Raw genomic sequence first — 19,833 nt, forward strand, 5'->3', positions numbered from 1 at the left:
ACCCTCCAAAACTGGGTGTTCTTTTCAGAGAGGCAGTAATGTGTTTTTAAAGTCCTGACTGGGTGAGCTAGAAAGTGGAAATAATAAAAAAGGAAAACTTATGGCAAAATCTATAAGCAGAGCAGCAGCAGTAAAAGCAACTGATAAAGGGAGGCAAGAGTCAATGAGGAATTATTGGTCAGCTGAGAAGAAGTATTTAGAATGAAGTGGGACAAACCAAAAACTGAGCCTTGTGAATGATGGTGTGAGTAAAAGACAGTAGCACAACTCACCATGATCATTGCTGGGCTGTGCAAAGTAGTCACGCTGTCTGCAGTGGGGCTTCAAGTTTGGTTGGAGCAGTGATGTGACAGACCTTGATTTCTGTAAGACATTTGATTTAGGTCTGCATGACAGTTTAACTTGAAGAATAGGATGGGGTGAAAGGGGTGCAACAGCTACAGCTGGGCCAATTCTGTCCTAAAGTAGAGCAGAAAGGTTTATCTCAAGTATCCCCAGTGGGCTGTAATAGAGTTGGGTTGCTGGCCCAACAGCACTGTTGTAGTGTCCCTATGACATTAAGATCTCTCTCTCTCTCTCTCTCTCTCTCTCTCTAGAAATGGCATTTGAACAGATGCTGCTCTTCCCCTTACATGAGCAGGAAGAGCCAGTGCAATGGGAGGCTGTGTCCGATGCGAGTACCATCCGTTTGTTTTGCCAGTGTAATGCTGTCAGAGCTTTATTGAATGAGCTGACTTCAAGCTGTTGATATAGTTCAGACCTTGGCAGCTCTCTAATCTCCTTGAAGCTTTAGTGTTTGATTGCATTCGTTTGCCCTGCAAATAGTCAACTGTGTAAGTTATCTCGAAGTGAGAATATATCTAAAGCCTGTGTTTATAATGGACAAGGTTCATAGGAGTGCAGATGCTTTGCAAAGCGGACACGGACTCCTTTCTGAATATGCAGTGCGATGCCGGGTTCTGCTTCCTGCAGCCTGTCAGACCAGATCTTTACAAGAACCTGTAGGAACAAATATTCTAGCGGAGCACTCCAGTGCCTTTCCTCCTGTGGACGCTTAGCTTTAATTATTTAATGGTTTGTTAAATCATCAGAGCCTGCTGTTTGCAGTCACTGCTGCAGTTGTACGTTAATATTGAACGGTGGCTTCCTACCTGCTGTGTATACATAAACCAACATTTGTTTGGTCATTATTGGAGGGACGAGTGGTATGTGAAGTGATACTTTTTCTGACAGACGGTTGATTGAATTCTGTTGTGATTTTCATGTTTTGTCATCTGTGTCTGACAAGTGTGCCTTTCCACATTTTGTTAGGCTTACTAATTCAAGAAAATAATGCTTGCAGTTCATTCCTCATTGATAAACTGCTTGATTTCAAATAGATGATGCCCAGGTATAAGACAGCTGCTGCCATCAAGGGTCTGTAAATAGGGGCATTCTAAGTGGACCCTCCTACAGCCTTATCTTTTGGGTACCAATTTGACAAATCTGTGCTTAGACTTCAACATTGCTGGGAATTGGAATGCAGATATGTTGGCTGTTTTCTGAGACTATATGAAGAAGGACTGTATATTTTAGGAAATGCAAATGCTTTTTTTTTTTTTTTGCAGCTTTTAAAAAACATATATAGGGTTCTCATTGTGGTATCTATGAAAAGCTGCTTTGGAGGAGGTGATGGCACTTGTGGTTTTTTTTGTACTTCATGGAAGTTATTTAAGTGTTTGTCATCCCTTTTTCTACCTGCAGTTTTTGTGGGTTTTTTATGTTGTTGGTGTAAAGGTAGCAACTGAACACTGCACACTTAAAAGCTTTCTGTCCTCAGACAGCGGTGGGTAATGCAGCCATTCAAGTCTCTGCTTGTAACTTCTTGGGACTACTAGGAAGCAAGATAACAAACCCAACCAAACAAAAATCCCCCACAGATGTTGAATGCCCTGAAGTCTTGAAGTTTATTAGCCAGCCTCTGATCAACAGGCTCCTGTAGTTAGGACTGTATATTCGTTTTGTCTTTGGAAGGAAAGAAGGGGATGGATGGGTGGTCCCTGGTCAGTGCTGGCTGTTTGCTCTGAGCTGTGTGGCAGCATTCTGTACTGAATTGGCACAGGCTGTCTCATATCAGGGCACTGATCAGCTTTTGGAAGGAAATGTCAGAATCTCTAGAAACACATCCTTTTCCCAGACAAATCTGTTGCTCTCTGTCTGGTGCATTGCACAGCTGTTCAAACTGCCTGGCTAGAATGGGGGAACATTAACTGCTGGAAAGGGGTGGGAGGTGTCTGCTTGCAGAAGTCTAAATGTAGCTTGTAGGTGTTACATTACTGTGGTTTTCTCATTCAGCTGTAATTGGTCATAAAAGTCGCTGATCAATAGTACAAGCAGGTGATTAGCTGCTGGGCTTCAGAAGGCTTCTTTTAATCTGCTCGGTACAGAGTGCTGAAAATTGAAGGACGTGGTGAAATGCTGGTGATGGAATGAACGAAGAAAGCGGGATTTGGGGTGTCTTCATGAACCAAGGGCTCATAGATCATCAAATCGGAATTTGTCACATGTTTAAGGTCCAAAAGAAAATCACTTGGTTACTTGGTTGGATCTTGCAAGATAACTAAATGAGTCACTGAAGGAAATATTTATTCAGCATTTAAAGAGAGAGGTTCACTGCATCTGATTGTACAGAGGAGTCATTTTCACAGTAGGGATGTTTTCATCAAACACAGAGGTTTAAATTTTTTCTTCCTGCTATCTCCTTTAGAAATTTGGTATTTTTAAGTAACGTACGTCAGAGTTCAACCAGTAAGATCACAAAATTAACTGAAAGGCAAAAACTTGAGGTCTGCCAAGGATGAGCTTTCTAAAATGCAGCAGAACCTGAAAGTGCATTGGTGCGCCCTACGAGAATATGTTTCTGCAGGCAGAAAACTCATAGGTGGTGTAAGGTGCAGTGGTGTGTCCTCCAGTGCTCCCATTCCTCTTTGCATCGATTGTGGCATGAATCTTCTGCAAGCATACCATTTGATCATTAATTTAAGGGCTGTGGTACCATGCAGATACAGCAGGCTGGGAAGTCCATTTTGTCCATATTGCTTTCATGTTACCACTTGAACGTTTCAATCTCCAGCCCTAAAATAGCTTTCAAATGTAGGTTTCTGAATGGAACATATAAATAAATGCACTCTTCCTTTCCCAGAGAGGCAGGAAGGGTGTGTATGGGTTTAACTATTTCATCAATCTTTCTCAGATGCATTACTAACACAGAACAATACTTTCCCTGCAGCCACCCCCGAAACTGGGCTTTGAAAGAAACACTTATTTTTGGTGGGACATGTGATGGTATCCTGATGTGATTAAAGACTTATTTCAAAATGCTTGTTTTTACCCCCTGAAGCAAGTGGAAGTTCAAATTAACACTGGAAGTTCCAAACAGCAAGTATAGAAATGCAGAAATCCCCCGTGAGATTTGTTTTATATATATATAGATAGATAGATGTAATTCAGAACTGTCTTTAAGAGAGTTTTCAGTCGGAGACTTCTGTGCAGCCCCTTCTACTGCATGACTTCTCACACTGTGTTTTCCATACTGAAATCTGCTGCAATAAATTGGCTTTGGAACGTGTGAATTTCTATTGCTTAGAAATAAGCTAAGCAAACACGAAACCTTGATTTCAGTTTTGCCACCCAAATTTATCTGGTAATTTTTTTTCCTTTTTTCTTCCCTCTCTGAGTGTTCAAGGTTTGTTATTACAGACAATTTAAATTCCTTTTCCTCGTAGTAATCTCTTGCTTGCACATACAAGATAACAGTCACATATATGGTTTTGCTGGATTACTGAATTGACAAAGCACCAGTATAAACAGCAGCGCGTTGTGAGCAGAATTAGCCGAGCAGAATTAGCTCCTCTTTAATTTATTCAGGTTCTTTAACTTTGCTTGGCTCTGGAAAAGGCAGCCGGATTGCTTGCTTTAGATCATCCTGTGGCATGCAAACCGATTACACTAACCCATCAAGATGAATGCTGGGTGTAACCGAGGGAGCCTGGGGCCAGAATGTTTGCAGGATTTTTGGGCAGGCATCCAGGAGGAACCTGCTCAGTAATCTGTAAATGTGTAATCCTTTTAATGCGTCAACTTTGTTGGAACACATTAGTGTCAAATGTTAAGTGTAATGTTTTAGTCTGTAAAGCATATTGTCGAACAAAAATTAAACTGAAATTCTAATGTGGTGATGGGGAGGGGGGGGTGGGAACTGGCATCTTGTGGGGATGAATCTGGACTAGCTTTATTAGGCCTTCTCTGTGGGTTTCCAAGTGCTGGTGGCATTGCATTGTGCGTGGGTTGAAGGTGTTTGACCTGGAACCTAATGGTGGCTGCAGGAGACCTCATCTCGTCTGAAGCAGCTGAAGATAAGACGGAAGCATTGCCATCTAAATGACTGCATTGGATTTTCGCATTAAACCATTAATTCATACTCGGTGTGTCCTGATGTATTTCTAGTGGAGGTTTGACCAGATTGTGGAGGTGCTTTGTTGCTAAAGGCTTCAGTCAAAGGAATGTCCCTTTGCAGTGGGGTGAAAGGAAGCTTGTGGAGTTCAAGCTGTTAGGAAACTTTTGAACAGTATACTTTCTTCTTTGTGTGTTTTTTATAGAAGAGGAAAAAAAACTGTTCTCAGACTGCAGACCTTTCCTTCCTCTGTAATTTTAAGCTCATTTCCTCCCCTTTCTCCAAGGACAATCTAAAGTGGAGAAGTTTTTTTTTCTGGTTGGGGGGGGCGGGGGGGGGGGAAACATGTGATGAATGTTGGCATGAGACCAGTGCAGGCAAGGCCCAAACCCACCTGGGCAATCATTGCTTTCAATTTAGTGTCCTCATTTCTTTCTGCCCCTTAATTACTTGAGTTGATAGTGCCCCACGTATATTTGGCTGGGGTTATTGATGAGTTCCTGGTCTACTACCAGATGTGGAGGTTGGTGGCCCTGCCTGTGGCGGGGGGGTTGGAACTTGATCATTGGGGTCCCATCCAACCCAAGCCAGTCTGTGATTCCGAAGCTCTGTGTTGGCTGAGGGGACCTGGGCTCACCACGACATCTGGCCAGCATGCAGTGTGTTGCTGGTGAGTGAGGCAGTGTGCAGACAGGCATCAGCGGGGCACAGAACCTTTACAATCTGAAGGCATAAATAATATCAGAAGCTTTCTTGATTTTTAAGCAGCACGTTGGATTCATCCTATTTATTGCTAATACTGCATCCTCCAGCTCTGTCCAGGTGCTGTAAATCTACAATTTGCTCCAATTGCTTCACGTGGGTACTGAAACATCCCAACCTTTTTGAGTAAATTTATCAGTCTTGACATTAAATATTTCAAGATTTTTTTTTTCTGAAAAGAGTGTAGGTTTTTTTGGTGTTCATCTTAAAGGTTACTTCTTGCTGGGATTAAATCGAAGGCTGGGAGTTGTTAGCAGATGTTATGATTAAGTCTGACTAGTTGTAGGCTTCTTCCTCCCCCAGCTCCCAAATGTAACGTTTGGGATGTTGAATAGCAGAGTTTAGAAGTGATGTCAGTGACTGTGTTCAGATTTTTGTGTATATGTTTGTGAATGTATCAATCTGCTGTGAGCAAAAGCAGAACTGATGTTCCTTATCTGGTTTGGTAACCATTTTTAATATGTCAGTGAGTCCCCATCATGTGGGAGCTTCCTGATAGTTGTCAATGAATGGCTTCAATTGTGGCTTTGGTAGCCTCGGTTAAAGATAAATCATTTAAAAGACTTAATGTGTGCTAAGTCCCTTGCTTTCTATTCATCTGGTGGATAAATTCCTTGTGCTTGCAATTTTTGGGTGGATTTTGTTCTTTTTGAAGTGCAGGATCCAGATATTACTAAAGCTTACCTCCAAAACAGTTCTCCTTCTTTCTTTTTTGTTTTTTTCTTACAGGGAAATTGTCTGCTCTCTGGCTGTTGTGTTGACCCAGTCGTCTAATATCTGCCTCTTCTGCCTCTAGCTCTTCACCCCTCGATTTGTAGAAGCATTGTTAAGCTGAGCTCCCACTGCTGGGTCGGTTCCTCTCGCAGTGCAGTTTCAGTTCTGTGCTTGCTGCCCTTGTGCAGGAGCCTTTCTCTGCTCACCCCAAGGGAGGCTGTATGTTTTCCACAGATGCCTTCTGGGGATTGTGTTGGGATCGTCTGGCAGTGGAAGGCCAGACAGAGGAGTCTCTCAGTCAGAGCACCAGAAGTGAGTGGTGGTGTGAAGCACCCTGAGTACAAAGCCCTTGGTTTTCAGCGTTGTTATCCAGCATCTGAGTGGCAGCTCTGCCAGCAGCGAGGGATGTGCCTTTAGCAGCTGAGCAAGGAGTTCCTTTAGCAGAGTTAGCCCTCTGCAGAAGAGGAGTAAAATGAGCTACGTGCTTTATTTAGAACGCTTTCTTTTTGCTACTAATTACTTTTTATCACTTATCTTTGATTTTTATCATGGAGTAGCAACACTACTGTAGTGAATTATTTCCATTGCGGAGAGGACTGACTGGTAACTGAGCAGAATCCTCTCCTGCCTGAATTTCTGCTTCCCCCCTCAAGCAATCTGTATCACAGTGACATTGAGATGAAGGCAATGAAAGCAGATCGTTGTGATAATGGTGCTAGTATGGGGGAGTCTGTATTCATACCGTCTGACTATCAAACCAGGAGATGTGAATTCTGGGCCTGTACTGAGGTATTGAGCAGCACAAGGGCCCAGCTGTTCCTCAGCTTGCTCCCAGTGATGTTTCAGGTTTCTGCTAGACAATTAACAGATAAGCAATGTGTATTTGAGGAGCTGACTTTGCACCATAATTCCTAGGTGCTTCACGGAAGCCTGAGTAGCCCACCAACTGCTAATGAGTTCAGTCACCTTCCATGTGCATAAGCATGTCTAAATTCTACAGGATACTGTGGAAATGCTTTTCTTCTCTGATGGGCATCTCAACTGTTTTGTGCTGCTTTTTGTTAGACTACAGTCATAATTGCATTTCTTTTTTTGTATGTTACGAGGTCCTCCTGGTACCTTTCTTGCGTGTGTGTGTGTATGGGGTGTTTTGAGTGATGCACAGCAGTCACAAAAGACAGTGAGCAGAGCTCACTTGCTTCATGAGATCGCTGACCTCCTCCTGCCATACACACTGGGGAGGTGAGCACAGTGACAGGAGTGATTATTGTACCTCATCACAGTTTTCTTTGCATCTTCTCACACCTGCAGTGAGTTCTTGTGCCAGCAGAGGTTCCTTGTGAATCAGGTGATCTCTAACCCTCACTTATGCTCTATATACAGTGCTGTACCCTCTCAGTAAAAGGAACGATTTGGGGCAGAAGTCCATTATTTCTGGACCAGCTTCATTTAAAGTTACTAGCTCACCTTTGAACTGCTGTTCATTGTCTGGTGGCTTTACAAAGGAGCAGCTAAGGCTTTTGGAACTTAAAAATCAATTAAAGAAAAATCTGCATCTCTGCATATCCATTTGTGACCTCAAAGTGGAGGAGGCACAGAGATGCCAGATTGATTCCATTTTCATCTTGGATAAATATTGATATTGAAATATGCTTTACCAAGATCTGCTGAAATTCCTGGAAATAATATCTACCTACAAGGGATTGTTAGTGCCCTGACCCAGTTGAAGATAAAGTATATTAAAATATTATTAACACAGAATAAAATTAACTGGCTGAGCACCGTGGGTTGCACTGTCATTTTGTCTAGAGGGCTGCTGATGTGACTTAAGTAGTGCTGCTGAGCTTCAGCTGGGTACAGCTGTGCAGCTCTGGGTCTGACAGTCTCAGCTAAGCAGGATGTTTGCAGTTGTCAGAATGGTGATAGACTCAACATTTCACTGGCTCTGTTTATGCAGCAACAGTTTATATTTAGTAATCTTGAATTCTAGTTAACAGCAGTACTCTTTACAAGAAGAAGCAAAGCCTTTGTATTCAAGTCAAGGGGTGAACCACAGCCTCCTAGTCCTTAAGGGAACTTGAAACCAAGGCAGGTAGAGATAGAGCAGGTTACAGACCTGCTAATCGGTGTACTGTTTAGAGTTGAGATGAAGTAACAAACAAAAGACCCTGAAATCTAAAGCAGGATTCCTACCCACGATTGATCATGCTGCTATTTTTACTTATCACTCAAATATTTGTCTTATTCTGATTTTAATGTTTCTAGGTAAGTTATATATTACTTTTAGTCTTTAGGTGTTTCTTAGATGGAAAATGTAATATAAAAAGGATTTTTTTGTTATTACCTTCTGTGAATCCAATATTTCATTTGTTTCTTGGCACCTTACTTGGTTAAAAAGCTATAAAGGAAGAAGAATAGTGCTTTATGGATAGATGCGAATCTCAAACCAGGCTACCATTTCAGTGAGAAAACCTTTTGGTTCTTGGTTTAAGTACGGCCAGAATCCCTCTATCTTAATGCTTCAGTGCATGCTGTGTAGCTTGGCTCCTTGTTTGGGATGCAAGGGACATGTGCTTCTGGGAGCATCCGTCTGGCTGTTCAGGAGATGCCAGTTATCTGAGAGTTTCAAAGTGATGTCCTTTTGGGTAAATCCGTACTCATTATTCCTTTAATATTAATAGAATGAGACAATGCATGAAATTCTGGCTCCCTCAGTTTGGATGGCAGAACTCCCACAGATTTCAATATGGATTGGCTTTTTCCTTTTGTGCCTTGGTAGCTATTTCTCATCTTTCTCCTCCTCTCTTATCACTGCTGCAAGGAGCTGTTCAAGGAAAGGAGAAGAGCGAGCAAACTCCACATAATTTAAACTGTCACCCAGTAATTGTCCTGTGAGGAATGTGACATTCTGGTAGTCATGGGCCTTGACGGTGAACTCAGACCCTGAGAGACCTTTCCAAGGCTGTACTTCATCGGTCTCCTCCAGAGACTTTTGACATTCTCTTTTGCCTTTTTGCTTATGTCACTGCAAATTAGGCTTGTGCCATTTGATTTGAGTAAATAAATGAATCTGAACTTTTTTTTTTAATCTGCGCTTCCTGTTGATGGAAAAATATATGGGTTCAGTCAGGACAAGGACTTGAGGAAGAAACCTTTGAAGGAACTCTGTGAGCATCCTTACTCCACTGGTGGCCTTGTTAAACGTACTGCAAGAGGATGTTGACCCACTCTCTACTTACAAATCTCACCTTCCTTACCTTTGGGGAATTTTGGATAAAGAGTTTTCCAATATCCTGTAGTAGGGAGTCAAGAGGGTTTGCATTAATGACAGTATACATTCAGTGCCTTTTTTTATGGTGGCTTTTTAAAATGTCTGGCCATGCTTGAGAATGTGAATACCAAGCTATATGGTTTGAGGTCTTTGGTTTCATCTCTCGTGCCATTGGGTTAAAGTACCCTTGGCTGGGTGTGCTGGGTCTTCCATTGTTACACTCATTGGAATTGGTCACAGTTGCTATAGAGGAACTGTTAGGTCACAGCTTGAACTGATGATTGGGCACCCAGTGAAGGGGTGTGCCTGGCCCAGGGAGCACAGACAAACTGATTGCACCTGTGCTCCTCACTTAACCAGACAGGATGGAGCCCCTGGGCTCAGATGAGGGCTAACTACTGAAAGGAGGGTATCTCTTGGACCTACGCTGCTTCCTGAGATGGAGTGCTGAGTAACCCCAAAGAGCACCTCCACCAGCTGGGTGAGTTCATTTCTTCTTTCACTGTATGACTACTGGTCTATCTGCAAATATTTTGCCTACCAGCACTGAGAACTTGTCAGATGCTCTTTCACTTCTTTGTGAGTAAAACAGCTGCGTGGAGTAAACGTAAGATAGCTTAATCTCTTTAAATCTCATATTCACTTAGCATCGTTGGAAAATAACACGAGGTGCAAAGATAACTTGCTTTCTGATTTCACTTGGAGCATAAGTTCAGGAACCTGTGCTGTCTGCTGCTTTGAACTTCTTGTAGGAACTTCGCATGTCTGAGCATCTGTTGTCTTGTTGTAAACTAGTAAAATACCACTACAAGTGTTTAAAAACCCTGTTCAAGTAAGAGCAGTGATTCAGCAAGCTCAAGTGTATATAACATGGTGGCAATCACTCAATGTAATACTTACTCTAATGATGCAGATAAATTGTACTTGCTCTTCTCTCTGTATATACATTTATTTCTTCTTGCTGTGCACAATTTTAGCGCCCAATTTATCAACCTCAATTACAGGGGTAGAATTTGATCTCTTTTCCTGCATCATGTCTATGTGCAGCCAGATGGGTGCATTGGCTGCCATGTTTTTTAAAAACTAAAAACACTCAGCAGCCCATCTGGAATCTCGGTCGGCGTTGGCTAAAGCCAGCATTGAGCAGAGATTCCAGATATGTGCCAGCAGCAACACATTTCCCACTTTAAATTTAAAAAGTCCTTTCAGTTCTTGACTTAAAAGTTAAGACTGAATCAAAAGCTTCATTCGCTCCAGAAATGCAAAAGCTTGCTGTAATATCTGGAACTGCTCTTCAGATGTGCTAAGAATCAGCTACCACTGTTCTAACACTGTGTTTTTGCTGCAGTTGAAGAACTGGACTGCAGCATATGCAGGCGTTTTACGTTCTAGCTCTGATGTAGCTACCACCTGTGCCACTAAGCCTGAACTTTGGTACTTTGGACTTCCATGTGGAATATACTAGCCCAGTACGAGGTGTGGTTACAACTTTTGGATAGCTTTCTCAGACTAAAAATGGTTACTTTGTAGAGAGATGGAGTGTACTGGAAAATGTGACCTGCCAAATTACTGATAGCACACGTGTGAGATTTCAAGTTCTTAAAATAAGAGCTGCAACGGAGATGAAGCGTATAGGAGGGTAGGGATGGGGATCCTTCCCCTCATCTGCCTCCACCTCCCAAAAGCAGTGTTCTTGTCTTTAGTGTAAGTTTATGTTTATCTTGGACTCTGTCTATGTAAATGAGAAAAATGCATGAAAAATTACAGGAAAAACCTTTTTTTCTTTCCTTTTAAGTTAAGGAATGCTGTTTAAGGTGAATTGCTGTAGAAAACTTGTGCAAGAGTGGGAAGCTCTCCAGAATCTGGTTCTGGATTATTATTTTTTGTCTGCAGGATATACTTGTAGTGAGGAATAAAATGGAAGGCTTTATTTTGTGACTCAGTGGAGCAAAACTGACCCTTCTAAGAAGGGACTCTCTCTAGCAAGAGAGGAAAAGCAAAGAGATTGTCCTTTCCAGTACTTCAGCAGGCTATCGTTGTACCTCAGCCTGATTTTGAGGATAAAGAGATGGCTGAGCAATTTAGACTACTAAACAGCTGTATTAATACACGGTTCCAGTTTAGTGCAGTATTATCTCTAAAAAAAGACTGATTTCTTTACTTGGAACTTAACCTTTGGTTTCTGGACATCAGTGCTTCCTTTAAAGCAAACAAAACAACAAGCAAATAAACAGAATGCCCTGACAAGAATGATGAATTTCTTTCCTTCTTATAACTAGAAGCTTAAATCTAAGTTCCAGCTTTGTCGAACCATGGCCAAACTCTGACAAGCTCTATATCCATCTTTTTAACAGAGACCTCTGAGTGTATTCTCTGAGTAGGTTCCAAAGACTTGTTATTGTGTGCATAGGATCTTTAAGCTGTCTCCATTTTCATTTGTGATGAAGTATTCAGAGCCTTGCATTCTAACACAAGAGCCATAATAAAATATGCCTTATTTACATGTAAGTTATAGGGTATAAAATCTAATGTATTGTACTAAAACATTAGAAATTAGCTTTTTTTTTTTTAGGATGCAAGAGGGTTTTTGTTTCTTTGGAGTAGATTTCAAGTCTAAGCACAGCATGTTGGAGAACTTATTCTGCCTTTGAGGAGGAGGAGAGTAGATGGAACAGGTGAAATGCACGTAGTCTGCTTCATCTGTGCCTAGAACTGTGCTGACACTGTTATTACAGTGCCTCTGTGATTGTTAACAACTTTGAGGCTTTCTTCCTTTTTTTTTTTTTCTTTTTTAAGCAATAGCTTCCAGTATGTCAAGTCTGAATTCTCCCCAGGCTTTTCTTTTATGTGCTTCTTCATGAAAGGTGTGCATCTGGGTGAAAATGCAGTATGTATCTGCTTGGTTCTGTGGACTAGAGTGCTGTATTTAGTGGAGTGGCTGTTGGAGATGAACCGAGGATGCCCTGCTCTGTTGTAGGATTCCTCTTTGCTGTGTGGGAAAGAGGAGGTTGGTGCATGGGAAGGTTAGATGCTATGGATAGACATGGATCCTGCCGTTTCTAGTTACTGGCTGCTACGAAGATGCTGTGCCTCGGCAGAGGCTGATGTGAGATGCGACACTTAAAAGTTTTGCTGTCCTGTGATCTGTGAAATAGGCTGGGCTGCTGGGTCAATTTGTAGAACAAGTGGTTGCTGCCTGGTTATTGCAGCAAAGTAAAGCTCGAAGGATTATGGGCTCAGCTTTTGAAACCTGACTGGCTTGCTACCACAGGGTGCCCTGCCATCAGCTTGTTCCTTTAGTCACAGAATATTTTGTTATCATTATTATGGTTTAAAACAGTACTATAAAATGCAGGAGTCTGATACCGATTTACAGTCTAGGTGCTGTGTTTCATTTAGTGTTCTTATAAGAACATTACACTTACTAAGAACATAGAACATTGCACTCTGTCCGCTTAGAGCAGTATTTGTGCTTGTCCAGCTGTGGCTAAAAGACATCTAAAGTTAGAATGATATAACTTTAACATGTGAGAACAGGCTGGGGCTGGCACAAATGGTGCAAGAATCTTCCAACTAGTTTTGAATTTCCCAGGTTGTGTGTCTTTAAAACTGGAATGACTTTGAGCAGGCAGAAAATGCTAAAGCTTTAGCATAATGATGTGTGGGTGTGGTGTCAGGAACTGTTATTTCCCCTGAGAATATTTGTCATGCTTTGAATAAGATCAGAAATAGATTTGAACACTTGCTGCTATGAGTTTTTTTTCTTCTTGGTATTTATTTATTCTTTTCCTTTGTTAGATGCTGTTCACCTTATTGTTTCCTCCTCCTCCCAATACCTCTTAACCCGTCTGCATGCTTAGTCTCCAGCTTGTCCTGTCTGCCCTGCAGGCTGTGACCTGCCTGGGCCAGGAGGGAAGTGTTGCTGCTCTGCATTGCTCCTCACCTGGCACAGAAGGGCTCTGGTGTGTGAGCTTGCTCCAAGGCAATCCTCTCACTCAAAGGTAAATAGTTCTGCCTACTCCTGTGGTGTTATTTCCTATCTTCTGAAGATGAATCCAACTTAAGAAAAAGAAAACCAAACAAAAACCCCACAAAACCGCCTACCCAAAAGCAGTTCCATATGCTGAAAGTTGTGCATATCCTCTGCTCGTCCTTGCTAAACACTGATTGAGTTCAATGCTGAGCCAGTTCAGTTGAGAACCTTCCTAAGGAGCAGTGCTGTGGTTAACTTGTTTAGCATGCCAAGAGATGTGGAAGGTGCAGCCTTAGCTGGGAGTCTGTGTGACAACCTCTGAAACCTCCTTGTCACCTGGGCTCGGCTCCCAGCTGCTTCTAGGATTTTTGGTTGGAAGAATTGACCAGAGGGGCTGCTTTCTTTTAACTTGCTCTGGAAAGCTGGTCTTAAGCTGCGTGCTCACTGTTTAATTAGCTTTCTGTGCGTGATTCTACTGCATAAGCATAGCATTTCAAAAGGTACTCTATGCATGGGGTATTTGAAGTAAGAACACAGGGTCAGCGACTCCAACCTGGAACCTATGGGATCCCCAGGTTCTTCTGGGGTAGCCTCTACAGCCCTGCTCGATTGCCTCAAAGCACCTCAGATGGGCTGTGAGTGAGGAATTACTTGATTTCATGTGCGTGCCCACATTAGACATGCAGAGTCTGTATTATGTGCTGATGGAGACAGGAAATATCTTCATCTGCGTTTTAGAATGAACCTGGCACAGCTTGGGTACTACATAAGCAAAATTGGATATCATCATCCATAGCTCATTTTTATTAACTTTGGTACTGATATCAGCATTTCATAAATGAGAACAGCATCTCATACCAAGCCAGCTTGCTTCTCTGATTTGCAGCTGATGGGTTCTGGGTGGCAGCAGGCCACTAACTCAAGGCAGAATTTTAGCTATCACTCCAGCTATCTTCTCCTATTCAGGAACTCCTGTCAATATACATGTGGTTACTGACCTGTTCTGTTTACATGGATGCATGGCAAGCTGCTCTTCCTGAAGTTATCTGTACTTTCAGTGTCACTTCCAACTTTTCCTTGTGATTTTCCCCACAGTAGAAAAAGTCTTTATGCTTTATTTCAGGCAGTGATTGTTAAAGCAGAGCACTGAGCTTAATGTCTTGCTGGTAGTGACTTGCTTTCCACCAAGGTAGAATTCCCTGTTGCTATACACATCTCATTGTTTGCTCAGTGTCCCCAAGGACCTAGAACATGCAGTGGTTCATTATATCCTGTTTTTCTATGCAATTGCAGCTTTGCAACTTGTTGCTTTGTACATGTAGGCTCCTGATACTTTGTATTGGTAGAGAGGGCAGCATGGGTGGTAGTGGTGTTTGTATCCAGCAGTAAGGATTTATAAGGCCCATAAGAGGCTGTTTGGTATGACTCCTTTTCATACTGGAGTGGAAATGGTTCCTTGGACTATGATCATTCTTTGCCTACAGAAAACCTGGGGTGGTGGTGACAACTGTCATCCATAATGTATGGATAGGATAATCTGCCTTTGCTTAGAAACGTTCTCTGTTTGCTCAATAATTAGGATGTGAACGAACAGTTCTGGCAGAGTCTTATTGTAAAAACTGCAACAATTGATAGATATGCTTCAATGTGGAAGTCAGATCTGGAGTGCACACAGCAGGTGTAGCCTTGTCCCAAGCAGTGTGAGGACACCTGATAAATAAGCTCAGATCCTTGAGAAAATGATGCGGTGTTTCAGGGGATGTGTGTTATCTCCTTTTATCGGGCTCTGAGCTGTTGTAGGGAGCACAACAACAGGGGATTAGCAATAGTGGGATTAGTAATAACATACCTTGACTTGGCAGAGGGGAGGGAGGCATTGCGTTACGAAGCAGGAGAGTGCCTCTAGGAGGAAGGATGTTCTGAGTGTTTGGAGGTCAGCTGTTCATGCTGTTTGGTGTGGGGATATTTATTTTCTTTGGAGGGCAGGGAGGACAGCTGTAGTCATATGTTGGGTTGTGTTTGAGAGGACTGAGTATCTGATTTTGCTAGTTAAATGTGTTGTAATAGAATGTCATAGCTTCGTTTTTGAGTGGCCAAGTGTCTGGTCCTTGTCACTTTTCCTCTTGTAAGCTGAACCATTGCTGTTTTCAGCTGGTGCTTTCTCCAATGATTTTGAGAGGGAAGAATTTGTTCCTTAGGTCTTTGTTCTTCAACCCTTTTCACCTTGATCTTCAGGTAATTTTGTTATTTCATTGCTGAATCGATGATAGCTGAAGCTATTATCTTTGTGCAAATGCCTTGTTTTAAAAAAAAAAAAATAAAACTTCTCTCTGTCCTCTGCTCACCTGTTTTTCAGTGTTGCCTATTGGCTTCTTTCTGTACAGTGCCTTAGAAATGCCTTTTCAGTGAGAGTGGAGTGTTATGAGTGTCACTACCACCTCTGGCTCCTCCATTCCTCCAGGGTATTATCTTATCTAGGCTTTTCTCAGCTAACCTGCTCTGATTAATATGTACCAGTAAGGCTGTTTTTTCAGTCAAACTCCTGTTGGTCCATTGAGAAGGCTTCCACTAACCTACTTGTCTGTGTAACTCTTTTCCTAGAAACCCCTGTAAACTTCTCATCTGGTTATTGTATCTGATGGATACTTTTTGTCACTCTTGAAAGCTATATATAACTGTGGCCCTCCCCGCTTAGCTTTACTTCCAGGCTTTCCAAGGTCTCTTGTCACTTCTGCTCTGCTACTTGCGTGTCAAATGTTTCATGATCCATCTTTGCACTTTATTCTCTGTGGCTCCGTGTATGTTAATTTGTGACCTCCCCGCGCTGTTCTGCTCACGTCCCTATCCTGTCTGCTCTGTGAGTCCCTCTTAAAGACCCGTGAATACCGTGCTGCTCAGGGAGCTGAGCTGACAGGCGTACCAATTCTTGACTATTCCCCAAGCCAAGGTTCAGATTAGTTTTTGGAAAATGCCTTGTTGGCATCTTGCTGGCAGCACCCACAAAGCAGTAATACTTCAAGTGGAAATCGGTCTGACTTGGTACGACTTCTCCACTTGTAACTCCTGGCATGGATGGCTGAATCATCGTCATCTAAATAGACAGTGCTGTGAACAGATGGTAAATAATTTACAAAAAGTGAAGCTATGAGCAGGCCTCAGATTGAACTTGGTGTCATATCTTTCTTACTGTCATAGAAGTAGACTTGCAGCTCTGAATCGCAGCAGACTATACTCCATTTATAAGATGAATTTTAAATCATTTAAGAGTAAATGAGACAAAGCTGAGTTTCTGGAATTAATCTAATAACAGGCAATGATCCCCCAGAACAGAGGGCTCTGGAAAGACTGAAAATCATTCCCAGAAATTCATCTTCTTTCTTTACCCAGGAGCCCTGGTCCAAAGTCACGGCCAAGCTACTCGTCATTTTCACTTCAGCTCTTCCACTGACGTGCTCAAACCTCACGCTAGGTGCTGTGTCAAAAAGTTTCCTGATGTTTGAAGAAACCGCATTAACTGTGAGTTGGGAAAGGTACTACAGGAGGAACAAAGTCAGCCCTTCGGAGTCTGTGCTTGTAGCTTAGGAACGTTTACCGCCACTGATACCTCTGTGAAGTTGGAGCAACTCTGATAGTAGTTCTCACTGCCTAGATGACAGCATCTGCAGGCGTTGCAGTGAGAAAGGCAGGGGGCTGCAGTCCCTGGGTGGGCTGTGGACTTGCTCCTGCTGGTAGTACCGGACTGACAGTGCTAAATGACTTCCTCAGCTTATCATCCTGTTGGCATTTGTTTTTCATTTGTTGCTAGTTTACAGAACTGTGCTTTTCTCCAAGCTGTCTTAAGGGAAACACAGAATATTAGCACTCATTTGATGTTGTACCGCAGTCTATAGAAGCTAATTATCTTTTGGGCTTCAGGTGATAGCTTTGAAACCAGAACCAAGATAAAAATGAGGGGATGCTTTGACAGTCAGCAACACACTTGCAAATAACCAGTTGAAGGCTACATTGTCTCAGTGCTGTGTTTTCCCCTTGCAACACTGGTATCAGCTCTTGCTGGGGGAAGATGATCTGAGTTGCTGTAAGAGATCTTGGAGGAAAGTAAGGGAAAACAAAGAGGTACTTTGTTTTCTCGCTGTGGTTTTGGTCAGTTAAGTCTGTCCAGATGTCCTCAGTCTCCCACAGCAGTTAAGACCTTGGCTGGGGATCACGCCCAGTTGCTCCCTGCAGCAGTGTCTGTTGGAGGCTGTGTGGGCTGGGGACTGCTTGGTCTTACTTGTGAAGATGAGTATGTGTCTGCTGAAACCAGCAGGCTGGATATTGACTTCTATGGCTTGAAGCAGCAGTCACTGTTCTTTTGAGTAACTCTGTGCTCTAGAAGAGACTGTTGCTGACCTTTGCGGGATTCTGCCATTGCCTTTGTCCTAATGTAGAAACTTTTTCCAGTGAAGGATCTCATTTTTGGCAGTGCCCGTAGATGTGTTGACAAGACTGGAGCTGCTGCTGAATCCCCTGGCTTTGTAGTGCAGCCTGCTCGGGCTAGCTGTGCTGTCACTGTCCCCAAGCCTGCACCTGCTCTGGGTCGCTGCACTCCTGCTGAGCCCTGGGTATGTGCACCTCACAGGCTGTGTAGCCCTTCCAACCAATGCTTTCTTACTTACAGAGCAAAAGCTCTCCAAACAAAAATAATGTGCAATCTTTTCTAGAAGCAAATTTAGTGCAAATGTTACCTGACGTTTTGTTGTCAGCTTTTAGTTATAGGATGTAAGGGAGTTTAGTGGGGATTGATATGTGAAAAGTCTCAGCTTAGATTTTTATTTCATTTAAGGATTCTTACCCAAGCGTTCTTTGAACTTGCATACTTAAATCAACAAAGTCTCTAGTAAGGCTGTTCTGCAGCAGCAGCGGGATTCAGCAATAGGCACAAAGACAAGCTTAGATTTCAATCAGATTGATGGGTGGAAATGTTGTTGGGAATATCAGAGCAGTGATGATATAGAAGCTGTATCGCTGCCATGGGTGACTTTCTTTCATCAGCTTTGTGTCTAATAGTACAACTTAGATTACGATTCCTGCACAAAGAGAAAAAGGGTATAATTCTGCCAAATGAGAAGTTACATGATTCATTACAAGGACCCTTAATTTGCCTTATTAATTTTTTAGGAGTAATTTATGAAATCTATTAAGCGTGGTAGTCTTGCTCAAAACTTAGCATGATCTCAAAATTGCAAAAATTTCTCAGAATTATTTTTGAGATGAGTGCTGTCCTGTGCTAAAAATTATGTTGCACTGCTGCAATCATTTCTTAGCTGGATTCACTCCATCACACAAGCTCTTTATCTGAAATTGCTATAAGCCATAACATAAAGCTTTTTACTTACACACATCTAATTGAGGGAATATTTATTTGGTGCATATTAAATCCAAGCTGGCCTACTTCTGAAGGAATATTTATTACTTTAAATCTCAGTACTTTGAAGAGAGAAGTTTTAGAACAACTCTTATTCATATGACAAAGTTAATTAGAAACTTGGGTTTTTTTTTTAGCTCCTATAATATATGAAAGGGAGCAATATAGTGTTTGACAGATATGGTAAATCATGATTTGTTAACAGCATTAAACTGTAAATGAAAATTTGACTTTTATTGGGCACGTTTTGAAACTGTTTACGGCATACGCATGGAACTTCACAGAGAAATTGATATGTTATAGTTCAGTGCTCATAGCACAGCAGCATCTATTCTGCTTTTATAGCCGGATCACGCTGTTCAGATGTGTAAAATGGAGGCACGTTCCTGCTGCTGGCCTGGGGAAGCCAGCCCCAATGTCTCACCGTAAACTCATCTTCTTATACATGTGAAACAACATAAAGAACCAAAGTGGTGCAGCCTCATCTCAAATATGCATTAGAAGTCAACCTGTTTGCTCTTGCTATGGCTGTGAAGCTGTGCTTATGCTTCTAAGTAGATGCTGTAGCACGATACCTGGATTGTCCCACTGGAGGGTTTGCAGTGTCAGCCACTTCTCTTCCAAACACCCCCTGAAGCACAACTGATGTGCATTTTGAGAGGAATCTGTCCCTGAGTAAATAGTGCTCTCTCTTTGGTGATAAAGATCAAACTCCTGTGCTAGAAATCAGCAGTAAGAACAGCAGTTATTGGAGTGAGGCCATTGTAGTTATGTGGAGTACGTATTCAAAAATTGGTGGGAGAAGTAATTAATGGACTGTGACGTAATGTGGCAAAATGTTGGATGTTGCAGTTCTCATGCATCTGTGCTGCCCTGTAGTGAGCTATTTGTGCCTTAGGGTGATTCTGCTTAGAACTTGAAGCTATTTGCTCTGTAATTACAGCTTCCTTCCACCCAGCTAAAAAAGCTTTCAGTCTGAAGTGAATTCTGTTCCAGTCGGCATCCTCAGGATGTTGCATGTTCATGGCAGGATGCACTTGTCTGAAATGTTGGTGCAGCTCATGCAAGGAGTTACGCTTCTGATATGTCACTTGTGGGTGTCACCTGATTTATTTCACTTGAGGTGTCCCTGAGACTGGCGAAATGCTCGAGTTTGTTCTCTGTTCTATTCGAGTTTCTAAAGAGGAATACTCTGCTGATCTGGACAGTGTGTTCATCAGCCATTTAGGTCATTAAGACATTGGAAGCATTTGAAGACTGATTTTTTTTTTTTA

General features: G+C 42.3%; 1 protein-coding gene and 1 long non-coding RNA gene across 3 annotated transcripts in view; one reads left to right on the plus strand and one right to left on the minus strand.

Moving 5' to 3' along the window:
* PTPRG (protein tyrosine phosphatase, receptor type G) overlaps window positions 1-19,833 on the plus strand; it is a 374,849-nt gene that overhangs the window by 28,099 nt on the left and 326,917 nt on the right. The window lies entirely within an intron of this gene.
* Window positions 989-9,388, minus strand: LOC121106598. The gene is made up of 3 exons (XR_005839192.1): window positions 9,166-9,388; window positions 8,253-8,306; window positions 989-6,362 (listed from the first exon to the last, which is right to left on the minus strand). It is a non-coding gene; the product is annotated as an uncharacterized LOC121106598 (long non-coding RNA).

This window comes from Gallus gallus, chromosome 12 (assembly GCF_016699485.2).
Source record: "Gallus gallus isolate bGalGal1 chromosome 12, bGalGal1.mat.broiler.GRCg7b, whole genome shotgun sequence".
Taxonomy (NCBI): domain Eukaryota; kingdom Metazoa; phylum Chordata; class Aves; order Galliformes; family Phasianidae; genus Gallus; species Gallus gallus.